The sequence below is a fragment of the Tursiops truncatus genome, chromosome 4, assembly GCF_011762595.2.
Source record: "Tursiops truncatus isolate mTurTru1 chromosome 4, mTurTru1.mat.Y, whole genome shotgun sequence".
NCBI lineage: Eukaryota > Metazoa > Chordata > Mammalia > Artiodactyla > Delphinidae > Tursiops > Tursiops truncatus.
In genome coordinates this window covers 96,761,802-96,776,455 of record NC_047037.1, presented here as the reverse complement: position 1 = coordinate 96,776,455, position 14,654 = coordinate 96,761,802, and the positions used below count along the sequence as shown (strand labels likewise).

The 14,654-nt window shown below is 38.9% G+C and overlaps 2 protein-coding genes across 6 annotated transcripts in view; one reads left to right on the top strand and one right to left on the bottom strand.

Moving 5' to 3' along the window:
• LOC141278596 (filamin A-interacting protein 1-like) overlaps nt 1-7,675 on the bottom strand; it is a 64,008-nt gene extending 56,333 nt beyond the window's left edge. The window contains exon 1 of the mRNA XM_073804347.1: nt 7,551-7,675. The gene's annotated coding sequence lies outside the window, so the exon portion shown is untranslated. The remainder of the gene's footprint in view (nt 1-7,550) is intronic.
• The window catches only part of CMSS1 (cms1 ribosomal small subunit homolog), a 383,373-nt gene that overhangs the window by 166,298 nt on the left and 202,421 nt on the right, over nt 1-14,654 (top strand). The gene's annotated exons all lie outside the window — the stretch shown is intronic.

Below are 14,654 nucleotides of genomic sequence, written 5' to 3'. Positions count from 1 at the left end.
GTCAAGGTCCTGACAGGTAAAGTGATCTGCTGAGGGTTCAGGGCTAGGTAGTGAGGAAGCCTGAACCACAACCCAAGTTTTATTCCCACCTCTGCTGTTTGCACCCTATCAGGCTGATGCAGCTCAATGAGTCAAGTTCTTGCAGTGACCTTTGTTTGTGTCAGGCACCCATAGGAAGTTGATGTTCCCTAAGCTAGTGCTTCCCAGCCTGTATTTCCCAATATGGCTCACAGAGAAAATGGTGATGTTTATTTAAGACATTAGGGTAAACAACGGAGGCTTTTGGAGGGCAACTGAAGCGAGGAGTCCCTGAGGAGTCTCCCTTGGCCCCCGCACTGCCAGGCTGCCTAGGGGATCATACATTTCTCATCCACTGAGTTTCTAGCAACAGTTGGAAACCACTTCCCTAAGTTAACATTAGATCACTTGGGCCCAGTTTTTCTGGTAAATACCTCAGAAGGTTACATTGGCCCCAGAGAATATGTTTTCTGAAGAAATTTAAATCCTACTAGCCAAATACATTGCTTAGTCCCCACCGTGAGATACAGGATATAAGCTTAAATTGTGAAACAACAAATGCATTAGTCAGTTATTTTTCTTTCGAGGCTAAGTAGTTCATGACCTTCTTTCTTGTGTTCTTCAAATATGAGGGCACTTTATAATTTTTTTTAATCAAGGTTGGAATACGTTTTTATCAGTGCAGGCTGTTGCATTTATCTGTATTACTCAGGCAGGTGCGTGGCACGTGTTCCTTCCAGCATCATGTGTGTTCTGTGGATGTAACACCATGTTCTTTGAAGGTCATGACTGATTTTCCAGACCTTTAGAATTGAGATAAGTAATAAATTTGTAGCTCTGAGTTTCTCTCAGGTATTTTCTGGATACCTTTATATTTTAACAGAGAAATGGGCTATTTATAGAGTTAACCTCATCACAATATCTCTTAAAACAGCTGAATAAAATTTTCACAATTTATAGGTAAATATGTCCTTAGAGAAATTATTGCTTAGCTCAGAAGTAGACTGAGAGGGCACGTAAGCAGGCTGCAGAGGCTGGGCTTAGGAGCTTGAAAGGGACTGGGAGTTGAAGTGGTCAACTCTGGGCAGATCTCTTGGAGTGAAGTAGGCTCCCCCACCAGTGGCCCTTCCTTTCTGCACGTCCCATCCCACCTTGACTGAAAATCTGCTGATACTAAGAATACTTTTAAGCTTGAAAATGCCACTTAAATATGGTAGCATCTTGAATTAAACTGTAAATATAGAGGGAAAGGCATTGAATAGCAGTAATAATAACAGCCCCGTTTGCCGAATGTTTATAAAGTTAATAGAGATCAGCAAACCCAGTCTGTTAGACTTCAGCACTGGGATGCAAGGTCTGTCCTCCTGGTGGAGAGTGGTGTAAATTATTGAAGGTCATTGGAGGCAGAGAAGAGGGCAAAGAGAAGGGCACAGTGAACCTGGAATAGTGGTTTCTTAACTTCGTCTGGGGTAGGACAGGGAGAGGACAGTAGGGAATGAAGAGAGGCACACCTTTTTAATAAACATGGATCTGGATCATTACCCGTGCCCCCTGCCATACCAAGGGTGTAAGTCCAGTGATATGTTGCAGCTGGTCCTTACTGGCTCATGACTATTAACTTTTTAAGAACTATGTGAGCTGCTTGTTAAATGTGGTCATTATTAAAAATTAAATTATTTTAATTGCAAGTAAATAGACAAGTTCTTGAAAAGAGGGATAACAAGTGCTCAAAGCTCATCATTTCCTAATAATTTTACTACAATTGTGCTTTCGAGGTTATTTATGCCTGTTTTCTTCCCAGCTCCGTATTCAGTAATATCATGTTGGCAGCTTGAAATCAGTCATCATGGGAATATTTGCACTATGGAAATCAACAAATGCAACAGATCAGGACTTTTCTCCCCAGAGAGCCAGTTGTTAACCATTTACCAGCACATCAGTGGATGTTATGATTATGTGCCAACCAGTGGGAAGGAGGGATGTGGTTGGTATTTATCCAAGTGAAATCAAGTCTGTCATCTCTAGGTTACGTATCTTCATCTTAGACTGTGCTGCCTACCTGGACTGAGGTTAAAAAAAACAAAACGAAGGCATAATGACATTTCAAGTTCCTTCCTCTCAGTTTCCGATGCGTACACATGTGCCTGATGGCAATTAAAGCTATTATCTCAGTGAATTGTGATAGTTTACATTTCTATTTATCTGTGTATCCCCAGTGCATAGTATACAATCAGTCCTTAATAATTTATAAATAAATGATGTATATGCCCTTCTTCCAGAATCTAAACATATCATTGATCAGCTATAGCACTTTAACAAGTTTCTGCCCCTCTCCTTAAATATTGGAAACAAGTTCTCAGTTTTTGTTGTTTTTGTTGCTGTTTATTACGGAGAAAAGTCTTGTTCCCCTCATCTTCTTTATTTTTTTCACTTATTCTTTCTCCTTCTCAACCTAAGGCCTGCATCCTTCCAGATAACAGTGACTTTTTTGACTATGTAAAGTTTTAGAGCATGGAACTAGATATAATTCAGTCTAGCAGACTTCTACTTCTCCATAAATGATTGCTATTTTGCAGGGCCCATCAAAATAGTTTGGAGACTTAGTCAGAATTGTCATAATAAATGTAATGTGTCAGATTCGAAAAACTGTTTGGAGAGTGAGATCTCTATTAAGTTATACAGGCCACCTGTATGAGAGGTAACTGAAGAATGAATTCAGTGGAGCATGCCGTACTTGGACAACAAAACGACTTACTAGAACTGAACTAACTGATGCTGGCAGAGCTCTGAGAGCTGCCTTGACTGGGAGCCCTGGATAAGAAGTTAAATGGAGTATGCCTGACAGACCCTCTGTACTATACCAAATACTGCACAGGTGGGGGATTGGATGGCTGCTAGGTGACCATTGCATTCTCTTTTGGTTCCCTTCTGAGAAGGAAAAATTGATAAGACAGAAAGAGGGATGGGGCAAAAACAGTCCAAAAAAGAAAGGATAAAGTTCTTAGACTGTCTTCACACCATAAGAAACACTTACTGAAAAGCTTGGATTAGGTCTGGCAATGAAAATAAGCACAGGACTCTTGGAGTATGTTCTTGGCTGTTACCACTACCTTTGACTCTGAGCAAGTCAGCTGACTTATCCACCTGTAAAATAATATTCCCTCAGACATTAATACTTACCTCATGAGGTTATCTAAAGGAGAATGTTAGTAATAATATCTTATGTTTACATCATTCCTTTCACAGAGAGCTCAAATCATTTTTTATATATTGAGAATGAAGCTTCTTGTGAGAAATAAATGTAAGCATTCATGTTTTAGAAATGAACTTAAGTCATAAGAGTCTGAATTAAATGCATTGCAGGATGACGTACAGTACATAGTGATCCAGTACTCAAATGAATTTCTATTCCACTAAAAGTTCCATCTTTCCTCCTTCTTTTGTGAATTGAGAAAATATGGTGAGTCCATTTACATGCATGGGAGATTCCTTATATGCAGTCAGAGTGGTCTCTTGGGACTTATCCAGAGCTTGAAGATCAGTCAAAACATGTTTGATAACACTCTTGGACGTTGGTTGTGGCAGAAAGACACCTGGGAAATCTTAGCCCTGGACTACACAATGCCACTAACGGGTTCCAGAGATAGAAGATGATAATATGGGAGTATTTTCTCTGTTCATTTCAGCTCAATTCAACCATTGTTTCTTGAGTGCCCATTTCATGATTTTGAGAAGTGTAGAGAATGAAAGAGGAACAGCATGCTCGAGAAAGTTAAACGGGCATTAACAAGGAGAGGGGAATGAGATTTCCAAGTGGATATATGCAGCCATACTGGGGAGAGTTAGAAAAGTATCACAGTATTTCAGGTGTTTGAAGAGGGGAAAGATTACATTTAGCTGAGTAATCCCAAACATTTATCACCTATGTGCCAGTCATGTTCATTGGAGAGACATAACTCCTGCCCTGGAGATCCAGTGGGGAAGACATGTGCAAATACATAGTTTTAGCACATTGTAGCCAATGCAGTGATCAAATGCACTTAACCCAGTTTGGGAATTTAGAGAAGGCTCCTTGGAGGGCAAGACTTCTCTTAAAGTCTTAAAATTGAAAAGAACATGGAAAGGGAATTCTAGGCTGGAAGATTGGCATGTCCAAAGGCCCCCAGTGTTTAGTCTTCTTTCAGTAGACAATGGCAGACTACTGCCAGAAAATTTGGTATTATTATGGTCTAAAGGTTAATTGGAGGTGGTAATGAGATACAAGGCTAAAGATAAAGGGCCTACCTTGCTGTCTTATTTACTACTGAATACTAGTTGAAGTGTGAGTCATCAATAAATATTTTTTTAAAAACTGAATGAATGATACGTTAGGTTTAAGTCCCTGTGTGGGCTATCCAAGTAAATAAATGTGGCAGGCATTGGAAGAGAATCTGGACTAGAAATACAGATTTGAAGTCACCCCTTATCAATGGTATTTAAAATCAAGAGCTAGTGAAATTGTACAAGTAGAGTACGTAGAATGAGCAGAGTACCACTGGAGAAGCCTTGAGGAATACAGGCATTCAAGGGCAAACAAAAGAAGAGGAACCAATGAGGGAGACTGGAAAGAAAAAGCAGAGAAAACAGAGATTTGATCCTTGTCCATAGGGATGGCATTATGGACTTCGTTGGTGGGCTCATGAAAGAAGTTTTCAGTGCAATGGCCAGGGCAGAAGTCAGATTGTGGTTTGCTGTAAGGTAAATGGGAAGGGTCAGAAAGTTGAGATACTGAGCACAGACCTCTCTTTCAAATCCCTTGGATTAGAAGAGAAGGAAGGGGACAGTTCCTAGAGGACAACCCAGGTTCAAGAAGAGGAAAATATTAACGTATTAAGCCCAAAGTTAAGTTGGCTTCTGGGCTTAGGGGAAAAAGCAAATAGGCAGTGAGAGGTTGAATATTTAGGGAAAAGGGGGGATAATTGATAGAACAAGATCCTCAGAGAGATGAAAGAAGATTGGGGCCATATGTGGAGAGCAGAGCCTTGAACCAGAGTAGGGATGCATCATCTTCTGAACAGGAAGAAAGAGTGTAAGAATTTGTCCAAAGATAGCTAGGAAGGGGAGGATGCTGAGATAGTGTATGTGTAATTGTCTCATTGAAGTAGAAGATGAGGTCATCTGCTGAGAGAGAGGTGGCTTTGGTTGGAGTCTTGAGCATAATGACAGTTTTGAAATGTTGCTTAGTAAAATAAAGGCAAGCTAAGCAAGGATGAGTGAGAGATTGCGCAGAGATTGAGGGCTGCAGATTTATAGTGGCATCAGTCTGAAAGCTGATTTTCTCCAACTGTGTTTTAAACAGCTGGGTCATGAAATATAGAAAGTATATTTTTGAATTGATCCTGTATTGAGATTTTGTTAAACAAGTGAAGCAAAAGGACAGAGGTCCAATGTAGTTGAAGCTATTGGTGAGAGAGTGTTAGGGTGATATGAACCATGGTATACCAGCTGGGTAAAGCAGTGAGGCCAGGAGAGGGGTCAAGGGTTCTCCTGGGACTAAAGAAGAGAGACAGTTAAAGCACAGGCAGGAGAGGACTGGAAATATCGGAGATTGTCATCATCTTTGGATATGGGATGGGAAGCAGCACCACTTGATGATTTATTCCAGGGTATGACCTTGATGTGGGTGACCCTGGAGGTGAAGAAGGTGAAGAATTGGATAGGTTAACAAGATGGATACTGAAGTCATCCAGGATGGTGATAGGACAAGGGTTGTGTTAAAAATTGTACCCAAGTGGCCTAGTCTTGTTTTAAAGGAACCTGGAGATTAGTAAGAGGACATCAATGAGAAAAGACCATTGGGTGATATAAACCTCAACGAATGGTTTAGAAGCATCTATGAGAAGAAACAATAACACCTTTTGGGTATGTACTATGCATTAGGCATTGTTTTAAATGTTTGGTTGAACCATATGCACTTGCTGATATTTGAGCATTTTGACCTATAAAAATGGTAATTTCATACTGTTCAACCTCATACTGTATATGTATTCACTCATTCTCACAGCCACCTTCTGAAGTAGATTACCATTTAGCAGCTAAACACATTTAGCAGAACCACAGGAATAATAAGTGACTTGCCCAAGGTCATCAAATAAGTAGTAGAGTCCAGTTTTGGACCTTGGCAGTCTAGCCCCAGAGCTTGCAGTCTATCTCTGAGTAGGGAATGCCCACTGTTCCCCCACTGCCCTTTAAGCCTTAACAGTGCGTGAGATGTATGAGACTGAAGTCCTCTCAGGTGTATAATAAACTGAGATAAATGCCATAAAGGAAACAAACATGGTTTTCTGGTCATTCACAAAGTCTCATACCAGCATGCTCTGTGCTTCCCCACCCTTTATATTGTGTTCTCCTTCACTCTCAGGCTTCTTAATGGCAGAATACTTTCTCTATCTCCTTGCCTAACTGAAACCTAATGTGTCCCTGGTTTCTTTGCAGGAGTTTATTAGTAGACAAGCGAGGAAGGGAATTCTAGACATTTTATGTATAGGGTCACTAGAGTTTGAGAAAGAGCAATGAACACAGTTCATTCAGGAAATGACAAGACATTCTGTATATGAGACATCAGTCAGGATAGTGGGAGAGGTAGAGTTTGTAAGAGAGAGTGATAGAGGTTAAGCCAGAAGCTGGGGTGGGTCTTGAAGGACTTTTTACCATTTTGAAGAACTTAAACATTATCCTCCATGTTGTAGCCAACCACTGGAAAGATTTTAAGCAGCAAAATGCCATGAACAAATTATACAGGTGACCCTTGAACAACACGGTTTGAACTGCACCAGTCCACTTATCCATGGATTTTTTTTTTCCAGTAGTAAATGCTACAGTACTACATGATCTGCAGTTGGTTGAATCCACAGTCATAGAAATGTGGACATGGAGGAAATGCAAATATGAAGGGCCGACTATCAGTTAAATGCAAATTTTCGACTATGGGGAGGGTCAGTTCCCCTAACCCCCATGTTGTTCAAGGGTCAACTGTAGATAAATGTAAGGATGCAATTAAGGGGGGAAAGACTAGAGGCAGGAAGATGAGTTAGGAAGCTGCTATAATTATCCATGTGAAGGAATAGGGCTTGGCAATGGTCCTAGCTATGTGACTGAAGAGGAAGGGTGTATTCACAAGATATTTAATGGCAAGAATTGGCAGATTTTGGTGTCTAAGAGAGTATGGGTTGCTGAAATCAGCAACTAAGATCACCATGCAAGAAAAGAAGTTGCTTTGTAAGGAATCCTCTTTTTCTGTATGTTGAGTACGAGATGTCTCTAGAATCCAGGTAGAAATACAGGTCTGGGAGTCAGGAACCAGGTCTCACAGAAGATGCAGATGAAAATATGTTACATCCCCTGATCTCTCTGAGACTCACTTCCAAAATTGCCACTTCCCCCATCAGTGTCTATCCTGTGGCCACTCCTTGATCTAAGTTAGTACCAGCGTGTGGGGACAGGAACCTGAGTAGGCTGTAGCTTTGGGCTAGGTGCCTTCACCAGGGCCTTACCTGTGGAATCATTGAAAGGTCTGGGGTAGGGTCTAGGACACCCAGTAACTCTCCAACTGCTGAGAGCAGCCCTCTCCCTGCAGCATCATTCCCGTGGGAGAGGGTAGAGTAGCTTCCTAGTGTCCACTGAAAGAAAAACGCAACATGAAAGTTATGAGTTTAAGTTTTATTCAGGTTTTTCCTGAGGACTGTAGCCTGAGAAACAGCCTCTCAGATAGCTCTAAGGAACTCCTCCCAAAACGTAGGGGAGGAGACAGTTTACTGCTAATCACAAAGAACAGATATCTGAAGTTAATGATTTTAGTACTTTTCTGTGTACTTTTCTATGGGAAAATGCAAGAATCTTGGGTCATTGAAATTCCCCCTGAGATATGCATCTTAACTATCTAAGGGCCTTTTACCATAGCACAGAATGCCTCAATCTGTTTTTTTCCAACTTGAATTTTCCTCAGGGCGCAGTGGGTTGAGATTCAACCCTTCATATATCTGGATGATGAGCAACGCTATTTCCTTTTTTACACTAGCATGAATGAATGAATGATTGGGGTCACTGAATTTTGGTCATCCTAAAAAGCCACCTGTATACTCTTTTGGTAGGTCTTGTACAAGTTTAATTATGTAGACCTAGTTCCTGGCCTAGGTGTATGTAGACTAGATGGAAACTGTGAATTAGGCATATAACTAGCACACCAACAAGGAATATAGTGGACAAATGGGTAAAATGGTAAAATATAGATAATACAGTCCAGCTAAGCAGTAAGTGAATCAGTGCAAATGTTATTAATGAGAAGGGACCTGGTTCTGACAGGAACAGAATAATATTGCAGAGACATGATAAGCATCAATGAATATGCAAAGCATGGGAAAAGATGTCATTCAGACAAGTCTTTTAATTAGCTTAAAAAATGTGGTAAGGAATAGAAAGACAACCAGTCTTAGCTTTCCCTGAGGTTGAAATAAACTTGACCCAATGGAGTTCCCTAGTCCTGTTCATTTGCTGAGTTGACTTATATTCCAGGGATTTGCATGTGGAAAACTAATGCCAAGGCAGGATTACCAGACTGTAAATTCATCAAGAAGCCTGATGATATCATAAACTGTGAGAAGCCAATGTCCTGCAGCAGCATCAGAAACCTCCCAGTTTGATTTAGCACTGGTAATCCATTTTATTCCTCTCCATTAGTTATGACAGTAATAACAGATTGGAGACACAACCCCATTTTCTGCCTCTAGTGCTGTCTGCTGCTGGGCACAGTGGCTCCCAGTCATTCTTTCCAGTGTAAATAATGTTTCATGTTTCCAGGGCAGTCGTGAGTCGTTTCTGTGCTAGTGAAATGAGCCCATGTCACCACCCTGTTGGTGAAGATTGAAGGTATGGGTGAAGCCAAGGAAATCCATAAGAAAGCCAGAGCTGCACCGCCTCCCTAAGAGGTATTTTTTGCTCTGGAGGACATTTAGATGTTAATGTTAATTATGTGAATTTTCTTGAGTGTGGGGCAAGAAAATTCTATCACTTGCATCTGTCTGATGCAGGCCTTTTACTTTGGAACTTACTATTTCATGTTAGATGTAAATAAAGAACTCCTTTGTTGTGAGAGGGTATGTTACAAGGCAGTAAACACTTCAGCAAAGAGCATCTTTTGATCTTCATGCCTTTGGCAATAAAAGCTGAGAGCCAGAAACAGGCCAAAGAATTTGGGGCAGAGACCACTAAACGCTTCCCTTTTATCTATTCACAAAATTAGGTGCAGAACTATAGGAGTAGTGGATGGAATGACAATTATTAAGAAAGTTGAAGGGCAAAACGAGGCCACCCGAAAGATAAAGCTGAAGTTTGGATTTTGAGATCTGTGTTAGGACTCAATGAATTTCATGAGAATTTAGGAGCATTATGTAGACACAGCATAAAGGAGAGAAATAAAAATGTTCTATCTCTCTCTCTCTTCCTGTGGTCTCTATAGGAATTAGTGGGTGTGTTAATAAATTTTAAATACTCGTTTGAGAATTCCTTTTTAATAAGAGGTCAGTGGGTAGACACTCATTTTTATGTGTGTGCAAAGTTATACATTTCAAAAACTAGTCTGCTTTAATGCCTTAATTCTGCAAATCCCATTTCAATATGCTTACTAATTCAGTCTCCTTCTAAATATTAAACCATAATATATTCATAAAAACAAATCTAAAATATATAAGTACAAATACATATGTAATTTCTTCTTTTTTGTCTTGCTCATTTTGACATTTTAAATTGTATTGCCAGGTCTTGGTAGACATCTAATATCTGCTTTATTATATGGGACTTATCAGAATCTCCTCTCAGGCCTTATAGAATTCATACTCACATCCTGTAGGTAACTAATAGACTGAAAAGCAAAACCCCACCATGGTAAGGGAGATAATGAACACACTACACACTTGATGAGAGATGAATGGACTTATACTTAAACCTCTTTTTAAATACACATCTTTCCCAGTTTTGGTAGCAGTGAGGGAGACAGAGATTTGGGATGCAGGTATCCTGTCCGATGTTCAATACCTCTTTTCTTAGGCCTGGTTTTGTGGTCTGGGGTGGAGGTAGGGAGCAGATTAGCTCAAAGTTTAGCTCTCCTTGACTGATGATGTATAATTGTTAAATAACTTTTAAGAGATCCTGCATAGTTAGTTTCGCATTTTATTTTATCCCACAGTTTCTTGTAGTCTACCTACAGTTCCGATAGCTGGCTGAATTGCTCTGTGACAAAAGGAATCTGAAAATGTACTATATTCCTCCCAAGCTTTAAGACCAAGAAGGTTCTGTGAATATTTTTCAGAGACAGATTGGGGGACTGTGCTGCATCTTAATGGCCTTTTAATTTGAAAGTTAAACTCAGTCCTTCTAATTGCTTGTAGGTATTGGACAATATGAATATTTCCATTGGATAATATGGAGAGGACAGTTTATCACTGAAGGACTTGTCGTTTTTATCTTAGCTGAATCAGGTGCCAGTATATACAGTTTGCACTTTCAAGCACAGGTTGATTTATTATGGTGTGGACCTGCAGTTTTTAGAGGGCTTTATTAAACTGAATATTTTTGGTAACTTTAGTAAAGTCCATTTTTTTACCTTGTTGACTTTAAAGTTATCACTGTCAGGTCAAACAAGTTAGAAACAAGAATAAAACCCCAAAGTTGGAGGAAAAAGCCTATTATTTTATGACATAGAATAAAAATTCATTCAATTTTATTCAACAAAAGATCACAGTTTAGCCCCTCAGGAAGCAAGACAAAGTAATGAGCGCATGAAGTGAGCTTCAAGGAAATGGACAATGAACATTTCAGTGTTGTCTTTCCCACCTCTGGGTATGGGCTCTGGTGCCTGCCACACCTGGGTGGATTTAGCACTGCCACTTCCTAACTCTGTAACATGGGCGTGTTGTTGGACTTTTTTGAATTTGCAAAACCAGAAAATGGTAGCACACTCACAGCTTTGTTAAGATGAGTTCATGAGATAAGAACAGCAATCAGTAACTACAATTAATATTATTGAGTGTCTGCTAATACTCCCAAGGACTGTGCTGGACATCTAAGATGAAGCCAGTGAAGCCCCTTTCACATAGCAGGGATTCAACTTCTACCTACTTCTGCTCTTCCCCACCCCAAGTTTACCAGATTCCTTAGGCAAAAGGGATTTTGCTTATTTGTTCATGTATTCTCCCTTCATTTGCGCATCTATTCAACAAATACATAATGAATTCCATCTAGTTCCAGGAACTATTCTAAGTGCTGGAGATACAGCAATGAGTGACCAAGAGAAACAAAGTCCCTACTGTTGTACATTCTAGCACAGGAGACTGACAATGAACAGGCAAATATATTTAAAATGTTATATGTCATGTAGTAATAAGCGCTATGAAAAAAAAATAGAGTAAGCAGATAGAAAGTGATTGCAATACCAGGAGGCATGGAGGAGGAAGAAAGTTCTATTTTGAATAGTATAATCTAGGGAAAGAGACATTTCAGCAATCTTGAGTATCAGAGTCATTCCAAAAGTAACATTCTTGCTCAGATGTGGAAGTCAAATATGCAGTGAGTTGTAGAAAGAAAGGTTAGAAAAATCAACAGCATACATTAGTGCATATTTTCTTTGGGCTAGTATGCAAAAAGTAATACAGTGTGTCTTTTAATAAGTATAAAGCACTTAGAAAGTAGAACATAGTGAGGCTATATAAGTTTGTGCTGTTGTTAGTCTGTTTGAGGAGAGTAAAAAGATACTGTGACCTACTCATTTCTGCTTATAACTAAACAACAATCATACAGAAATCATATATATAGAATAGAAATAGATGGTATTGTGGTGTTGTCTGTTTATTGGATGTTTTAGGTAAATTATTAAGCCATGTCCAAGACAAATATATAGACACCATGAACTTGGGAAAAGTAACTCCTCAAGGGAACTGCAGCCAGATTACTAGTAGGACCCTTGCTGGACCTAAGCTTGCCTCCGAGAACAGTCTTAGCCCAGTGATTTTCTTTCAGCACTTTAAAGATGTCACTTGATTGTCTTCTGGCTTGCATAGTTTGTGACAAGAAGTTTGGTGCAATCCTTATGTTTGTTCCTCTCCATATATAGTCTTTTCTTTTTCTGGCTGCCTTCAAGATCTCTTCTTTATTTTTAATTTTCAGTAGTTTGAATATATGATTTTGTAATTGTTGTTGTTTATCCTACTCAGGGTTCTCTGGCTTTCTTGGACCTGTTGTTTTATGTCTTTAATTATTTGGAGGAAAAATCTGACCATTTTCTTCTGTCTTCTCTCCTGTTCAGAAATTTTCTCTGGTTTCCCACCCTTCCCCCATCTTTCTCATGAGCACCTGGTGGAGAGTGGGTTTGAACGCCCTTGTGATTGCAGCTCCCAAGAGTCCTGTACTCTCACTCTAGCCTATACTTGTCCTTTAGCAATTTCTTAAATATTTAGCTGACTTCTTAACTGCTTATAGTGCCTGGTGGGTGTCTCTTGCTCTGTGTTCTGCCACAAGTGAGCCAGTCTACAGGTTGCAAATTGCCTTGGAAGAACCTGTCCCTTCTTGGATTTCAGGCTGGCTGTTTACCCTGTTACCTGAGCTCTCTGGACTCAAGTAAAGTTATGTTTTTATGTTTTATTCTACTTTTTCTTCTTTTTAGGGTGAGTGTGATGTTTTTCAGCTGTCTGTATGCTAGGTGGAATTAGAATCCTAGTCCAGTGGTTTTTAAATTATTCTACAGATATGCTTCCGGAGTTCCACAAACATGTGATTGAAATTTTATTTTATAAATATTTTAACTGTCTAAAAATTGTAATAAAATAAATTACACTAAAATGTCTTGTATACCAAAGTCACATTGGAGAACTATCAACTTAAATAACTATGTTGCTCTGTTAACTTTTTTTTTTTTCAGACCTCATGAAATCTTCTGCCACCACTTCACACTATCTTTGAACGTCTGGTACCCATGGCATTGATTAGGGAGGGTGTGGCTTTGCATATCCAAATTCAGCCCTGTTCCTGTCTACACGTGTAAAATTGCAAAGGCAGGGTTAACTATTGCAGGCACATATACACAGTAGTCAGTTAAATGCCAGGCAGTGTCAATGACACCTGTGTTCACTGTACACCAGTTAGTTATGCAGGAACAAGTGAATGGCTAGCATGATGTGTCATGACTTTATGTTATTAGCCCATATTGTTCTTTTCTTGATTTATTATAAGGAGTGTAAGCAGTTTAAATATTTCTAATAATTCTACTTGGAAAAAAATTCTTGTTATTCCTGTTTCAAGCCCTTGGATCAATTTCATTGAAGGATTAAAAAAAAAAACTTTGAAACTACTTAAATCAAACTTTTCTTGACACTGTGCAACAAAAATGAAATACAGAAATAAGTAAGATGGAGTTTTAGGATAATTGAAGTATGTAACTATCATCTTACAAATTATAAATTTTTATACCAAAACAGCCTCATTGTGAACACAATTAACTTAAAACTACATCATACATTTAAATGTATGAGATAATTTTTAAGTCAGAACTGCTTTTGTCTGTTTATTTATTGGAGTTCTGCATAATATTTGGTTTTCAAGAAATAATTCCACTGCCAAAATATGCCTGCCCCAAAAAATAAATTTAATTTTCACTGATTTTAATGGAAAGAATAATAATATTTATTAGCAAACCCTTAAATAGAACTTACAATGAGTCACATACTTTTCTAAGCATTTTACATATATATTATTTAATTTAATCCTTATATTAATCCTATGAAGTAGGTACTGTTATCACCCCTATTAATCAGATGAGGGAAACAGACACATGGTATATGTGAGATAACACAGTTAATAAAAGCAAACCCAGGATTCAAACCTAGGCAGACTAGTTCCAGCCGTCCAGTGTGGGATTCAAACCTTGAACCATGAACTGTACTGGTAGTTAGAATGTTAGAGTGGAAGTCTGAAGTCATTGTGAAATTTTATTTCTTTTCCTATAAGATGTATGTCTCTCTGTGTGTGTTTCTCGATCGCTCTCTTTTTTTCTAGCTATACTTCCATTTTTCCACTTGTAGATTAAGTGATAATTGTGCTTATTACCCTTTAGGATGCAATGAGACTTAATACATTAAATATTTTTAAAAGTGCTTTAGGGGTTGGAAAGTAAAGGCCAAACGACTGTAACATAATTGTCGGGAGCAGGGTTGTTTTGGTCCGTTCCTTTTTTTTTTTTCTGAGTAAATTTAAGATATTTTATGTATCAACAGTCTGATTCATTTCACTACCTCCACTTGCTACTGTGGACATTTCCATTCATTCTTCATTGAACATATTCTCACTAACACTCACTAGTTGCCAGAGGCACTGAGCAGCAAGGCCTGGAAAATTAAGTAGCTTAAGACATGTTCCCTTACTAGTAGGCATTCCCTGCCCAGGTCACAGGTCTTGGTGCTCACGGTTGAGGCATTGGGTGTGCTTATTAAGTGATAGTCAAAATCTTTGCTGTAGAAGAAAAGTCCCTAAGGAATAGTATTTAATTTGAAGGGTTATAGTTTTGGGGTTGGGCTTTTTAAAATGGAAAACTAATATTTCCAGGATGAAGAAAT